This window comes from Helicoverpa zea, chromosome 24 (assembly GCF_022581195.2).
Source record: "Helicoverpa zea isolate HzStark_Cry1AcR chromosome 24, ilHelZeax1.1, whole genome shotgun sequence".
Lineage (NCBI taxonomy): Eukaryota > Metazoa > Arthropoda > Insecta > Lepidoptera > Noctuidae > Helicoverpa > Helicoverpa zea.
This window is the reverse complement of record NC_061475.1, coordinates 5919534-5926620: the sequence shown is the minus strand read 5'-3', so window position 1 is coordinate 5926620 and position 7087 is coordinate 5919534. Positions and strand designations below refer to the sequence as shown.

General features: G+C 38.0%; 1 non-coding gene across 1 annotated transcript; it reads right to left on the bottom strand.

The window, feature by feature from the left end:
- Positions 1-6688: 6688 nt before the first annotated feature.
- Positions 6689-6760, bottom strand: Trnad-guc. Its single transcript has one exon. It is a non-coding gene; the product is annotated as a tRNA-Asp (tRNA).
- Between the last annotated feature and the right edge of the window lie 327 nt (positions 6761-7087).

The window sequence follows — 7087 nt, the reverse complement described above, 5'->3', positions numbered from 1 at the left end:
TTCCCACGGGACGCCAGTGAAACTGCAAAGTCAGCTGGTACTATTATACTTTGACGGACTAGATGGGCGGACAATCTGTCCAAGGTCGTCGGGAAGTAGTGGGTACGGATTAATAAATACTTACTACGTACGGTTCCCATAGTGAAATACTGTACTTAATACTAAGTTGAAAATTATGAGTTGGAGGCTTAATCACGGAATGCAAGGAATTGTTAGCTACTTTACCAACCCAGGAATCGAACCTGGACCTCAGATTACTGAATAGTTAGTACATATCCTGGACCGTCATTCACCCTCCTGCCCTTCTCCCATTTTTTCCAACTGGGTCATTGTACGGTAGACTGCACATCAGTGGTAACTGTCATGCACCTTAACCTATAGTAATAAGTACGATTTTTTTATAAAACTGTTACCACTGACCTGAAGTTAACTGTACATTAGGGTGCGTCCACATCTGGCGAACGTGCCGCGAATGTGCAGCTCGCGAGCCGTTTGCGACCTGCCCGCGAGCTGCGCGCGTGCATTTTTGTTCGTGCGCCGCTTCTGCGCCGCCCGCGCGCAGTTCGCGCGCGACCTAAGCGCCGTACGCGATCAGCGCGCAGGCGGCGCGCGACGTCTGCCATCTTCGATAGTACTGAGCCAGTATACGGAACTGTAAGGGCGAGAACTGAGTGCGCGCAGATCGCGCGCCGCTCACGCGCTCTATACGAGCCTTGCATGAGTTGCGCTAAAGAGGCACACCAAACTATCGCAGTGACTGCACGCGCGCAGCTCGCAGACAGCTCGCAATCGGCTCGCGTGCTGCGCATTCGCGGCACATTCGCCAGATGTGGACGCACCCTTACTGATTACAGTAAAAACAAGTGGTGATTGAAATAATTGATGAAACAACCCTAAGTAAGCGTAATTCGCTGAAATATTAATACTTTAAAAACCTTCTTGGAAGGACATTGTAAGTGCTAGTACAAACTAAATAAATTAAGGACAAACTAAAATAAACTCGATCAAAATACATTTTACTAATGAATTTAAATTTAAATTCGCAAACAGTATCAAAGGGAATACCTTCCTAAGCTTAGTTTAGAAAAGTTTTAACAACCCTAGCTTAAACTCAAGCAAAATTGACCTTTATAAACTTATATATAGAGTTGAAAATAAATTGCTGTTGTCAAAAAAAACTGTAGAGGCTGAATTTCAATAAAAGCAGATGGAATTTGATCATGAGAAAACGAAACAAAAAATGTGTGATTAGAAACATGACGCTCTGTATACTTTTTGCCCAAAATCACGGACTAAGGAAAAATAGCAGAGATATCATAAGCAAGGTAGCTCAGGCGCCTTCTTGTAGGTCAATGTAACGTACCGTACGTAGACATGGTGACTAGAACTAACTAGGCGTTCGGATTTCTTGTAAAATCAAAAGCAATCTGTCAAAGATTAGTCTTGATTGATTGGTGATAAAATTAGCTGGTATTAGTTTAAAAATGTCTTTTAATAAAAAAAAAAAAAAAACGTTACAGCTTTCTTCCGTAGACATTTCGGTCTGTTTGGTACATACGATCCTTATCTACTCAAAAGTTAATGATTATTCTTTCATCTATCTATAGGGACCCACTTTTCACAAAAACCATGACCAAAAACCAAGTTAGATAACAGCAATTGAATCTTCGCAGATTAACCTATATTCCCAGCAGAGCTCTGGAGCGGAAAACCCGTTTCGTCCTGCGCCGCACGTAATTATAAATGCAACAGATGAACTAGTTTTGACACTATAGTTCGGCCATTCAGAGAATGCGTTCCTGACACGTCGCGATTGAACTGACGACGTAACTTTGCAATGGCGTTGCAGTTACGATAAAAATATTTTTGCTGGTTGTTTACCGTTTTAACAATTGAGGAGCATTAAAACAACATTATTATATCAATAATCAATGAATGTAGTTACGTCGTCAGTTCAATCGCGACGTGTCAGGAACGCATTCTCTGAATGGCCGAACTATAATTAACAGTGATTCTGGGTACTCTTGGTAAGGCTAAAGGATTTGATGCCTTGGAGGATTATTTTAGGATAAATTTGTTTGGTATAAAATTGTTATTTAAGTCATGTTTTTAAAGCAAATAATATTATACTTGGAAAAACGTCCGAATTGAAAAAACTTTTCGAACTTTGAAATAAAGACATGAAAAATCTTTGAGCTATATAATATGATAAAATCTTTCATATTAACGCAGTGCGATAAATACTGCATGCTCGCTTGATAGATGGCGTTGTCCTGGTCTAAATCGCGCTATGGTTGATCTATGATGGCCATCTACCTCTGAAATAAATCTTTTTTATTCTAAAAGATATTCGATTCAGCGAATGATAAAATTACGCCTCACAATGATAACATCTCATATTTTATGATTTAACGTCTACGTAGGTAAAATAATAAAGAAATACATTTAAAACACCTTAACCCACACACCATTAATACCATTAAACGTTTTTACAGAGTTTAAATTTAGAGAAAATGTGATTTAACGTTAATCAATATAATTAATATTTTTACCACCAGATATAAATGTGTACCACGTTAAAATGCCGCAAAGATAGTTGTTTTAACCCTTTAAATCCCATTGTTTTGTGAATGAAACATACAGGTATAAAATAAAACTGAACAATGACCAGTTCGTGGAAATAGATAGAACCCACCAACAATGTACATTTCACTATAAAAACACCAGTTTATTCACAGCAAAAACAAATACAAAAATATTAATGAACGCTACAAAATTTTATGTAAACACAAATATTGTTTTAAAGCAAAAATAACAGTCAAACAAAAAAATATATATAGTTACAAAAAAGCTTTTTAAAATTCACAAATAGTAGTACTTCGGTAATCCGATTCGCACTTCACTGTTTACATTTTAAAAAACATCGAGTAAAAAAAATTATTGAGATTTTTGTTGAATAAACAACAGAATATTGTAGTTATTTGTAGGAACTTTTCACGTTGAAACAAAGGTCATTTTAGAGCAATTAAGTACGGTTTTTACAAAAAAGACGGTAAATTTGCTCTCAGGGGCGTACCGTAAGCAAAGCACTTTAGAATCATTCGCGTTGCTGTTAGATTCTTAGACCTCACCTGTGTCGATTTTGAAAAACAAAGAAAATAAAATAGAACCTCCGTAACAGAAAGTGTAGATGGTAAAATAACTACTTCAATCTCGTAATCTGTCGTGTAAACAAGAAACTTCTACTTCCCAAAGAGGAAGAGGTTCTCAATAATTTGGATGTTCTCAATATTTTTGACATTTTTTTTATATCAAGATCCAAAAAAATATCATAATTATGTAATCTTTACACGTTTGCTTTATCTCTTCAGTATATCGTATTCCCCTGCTACTTATTGGTGTCTCACAATGTATTGATCTCCAATTACTCTTATCCTAAATAAGTTTTAGTAAGAAATAAGTTTTTTTTTGCTATTTTTATACTGCTGTATATTGTGCTTTCTCACCAAGTTTCTACAGTTCTAGTCTAAATATTAAAGCATCTAACATACTGACATTAACTCGACACACTCAAACTGCAGACTAATGACCGAATTCACTGAGTGTCGCTTCCATATTCATGTGGTCTGCATGACTAGCGGTAATTGATAGCGAGACCACTGTGCCATCCGATGGCGAGGGGGTGACCAGAAATATAGGTTGGAGTCTATGTTTGTCGATATTGTACTATTATTTTATGTCTGCCTTTGTCATCATCGTACGGTCTGCTTTGGTAGTTTCGCCAAACTTAAAGGCGGCTCGTAACTAACTTCCGAGCATAGGTACGCGCATGTTACTTGGTCATAACTGGGCACACTTCCACAGCGACATAGTGAAAGATTTTTCAAATATTTTCAGTAGTTCCCGAGATTACTGTTCAAACCAACAACCAAACTTTTTCAGCTTTGTGATATTGGTATAGATGTTTGACTTGTAAAATAAAATAACACCTTTACCTGTAACCAAAAAAAAAAAATACAGTCCTCATCGTCCAATCTTAATCTCAACAAAAAAACATGACCAAAACATTCTAATTAACCGGCTATTGAATGAGCTCTATTCTAGCCCTAATTACGAACAAAATAAACAAAAACTACCCACCTTTTGTTCACGAGGAAGCCAATGGAAGGCGCCCATTCAAAAATATGCCTAAGGCGTCGACCCAGCAATTATTACTGTTGCGAAACGAACAATGAAGAATTGTGATTTCAGAGCTTTAGAATTAGCGAAGATACTAAATTCATGGTAGTGACAAATATGAGTTAATGTTTTTGCAGATGAATTGTTAGGGCGGAGTTATTTTAAGGTTTTACAACTCTTATGTTAACTACCGACAGCCGTAAAAGTCGACTTTATATCTTAGCACCTAATGGTTAGGAATCTCGATGAATATGCTATGGCTATGGGCTTTTACATGGGACTCATCATCATCTTCTGAGCCTTTTCTCCAACTATGTTGGGGTCGGCTTCAAGTCTAACCGGATGTAACTGGGTACCAGTGCTTTACAAGGAGCGACTGCCCTATCTGAGCCCCTCAAGTCAGTTTCCCGGGCTTTTACATGGGACTACAGTTTTTTAATAGGAGCAATGTGTGGTCCAAATGTTATCAAAATTTAGCTAAAATTGTTACCTCAGTTTTCAACTGAAAAGCTAGTACCTAATATACTAAATACCGCATAACGCAACAAACATTCAAGCCATAATTTGTTCCGGCACGCTATCGTTGCCAAAACGCATTCTACACAGCTAACAAAAAAACCACAGAGCAAATATGGCTTTGTGAGCGGCGAATAAAACCTAACGTAAATAAAATAAAATAGGTAGGTATGAAAAACTTTTTACAAAACAATATACTAGGTATATAGGGTATATACATAGGTTGATTGCCTCGTTGGTCTAGTGGTCGCAAGCGCGGCTGCTGAGCACAAGGTCTCGGGTTCGATTCCCGGGTCGGGCCGAAATCGCTTTGTGGGTTTTCTTAAATTTCACAAAGCAGCCCGTAGTCAGGAAGTTGGTGATTGATTCACCCGTGCATCGGAGAGCACGTAAATGTCGGTCCTGCGCCTGATCTCTTTCCGGTCGTGTCGGATTGCCGTCCCATCGGGTTATGAGAGTGAAGGAATAGGGAGTGCATCTGTATCTGCGCAAATGCTCGTGCACTATAATATGTCCTGCGCAGCTGGCTGATCTCCTTAAAATGAGAACAGCCGCCGTGGCCGAAATCGGCCGTGGACGCCATTATTACCATTATATACATAGGTATACACAGGTAGGTACATATACAGCTTTTTTTCTGAATTCAACAAGAATAACTCAATTTTCCACTGTTATGGTAGGAATCAAGTTCTAGACGTACGTGGCAGTCGCTCCTTGAAAAACACTGGTACTCAGATGCATCCAGTTAGATAGGAAGCCGACCTCAACATAGTTGGGGAAAGGCTAGGCAGATGATGTTGGTGGGAATACCGTTCTTGAAAGTGTATATTCTAAAGACAAGGAGATACTCTGTACTTTGTCACTATGTTGTAAAAGTTTTTATAAGGCACTGGCATTCTGTTCTTATATTCCGCTGCATATACATATGTGGTAATCCTAGTATGGAATCTAGGGCCCCAACCAACAGTGTAACACATTTTTCATTTTCTTGTAATTAGACTGACCCCAACATAGTTGGGAAAAGGTTAGGTGGAGACAGAATGGTTACTGTTTTTCTATTCACCTATCCAAATGAATTACCCTTCATGCTTCTCAAGTTTAACCAACTACAATGAAGGAGGAGGTTCTGTTTTCACTAGGTATAATGTTTCAGCACATGTTACAGACAAGCTCTAGCACTAAATACTAACGCCAACGTGTTTGAAACAGCAAATTGCTTGCCAACGCTGTTATTAATGCCAATATCGGGTTGAGATAATTTGTTGATGCTATCTACCTACATACAACGTATAGGATATGATAGAATTATAATAGTTTTACACTAAATGATTAGCAACAAAACTAATGAAATTGTACTTAATGATCTACTTACTAGATTTCGTCACAAGGTAACAACATGGTAGAAACATTTTATATAATTTACATAATAGAGTTTAGCGGCCTCGTTGGTCTACTAATTAGTCGTCGCGACTGTTGTACATAGGGTCTTTGATTTCTGATTTGATTGCGGTTTTTTAAGAAACTTTTACAAAAGCAGCCCGTATTCTGCTTGGGCCCTATAATATGACCTGCGCAGCTGATCAGCCAGCTTAAAGCGAACAGCCGTGGCGGCCAATCGGCCTGGACACCGTCATAGGATTTACAAATAAATCTATATTTGTGACTAGTATTCCTATTCCCCCAATCATTAATTTAACAAAAAAATCGCTGCGATTATCCTTTTTCCATATTCCCCAAAGATCGCTTAAAAACAAACCCCGTCTTAACAAAACGTTTTAACCTTAAACAGAATTCAAATTGAGAGAAACTTCGAAAGCTTTTGATTCCGAAAATAATTAGCAAGATTACGAATGCCGAGGTTTTCAACGAACTCGTAATTATGATGGATGGACAATTAGATCATGAAGTTATAAGGTTTCGTTTTAAATATTTTTTAAATAAAATAAGCGAAAAAGTATGTAAGGTAATTTTATAAAATAATGCAAAAAGAATTCTCTCCGGCGGGGAATCGAACCCCGGTCTCCCGCGTGACAGGCGGGGATACTTACCACTATACTACCGAAGACTTGCAAAGCTAATCGAAATTTTACTTTAAATTCTAAATATTGCCGGTCATTAACGAAACTTGATAATACGTATTGTCTCGTTCGACATATTGTACGACTGAATATATGTAATGATTAAACATTTGAATATTTACATATAATTACACAACTGCGTTAATTCGTATGTTTTGTGGGGGAATGTAGTTTTCAATGCATTGGTTGGCTTTTTTTAGGGTTCCGTAGCCAAAATGGCAAAAACGGAACCCTTATAGTTTCGTCATGTCCGTCTGTCCGTCTGTCCGTCTGTCCGTCTGTCACAGCCGATTTACTCGGAAACTATAAGTACT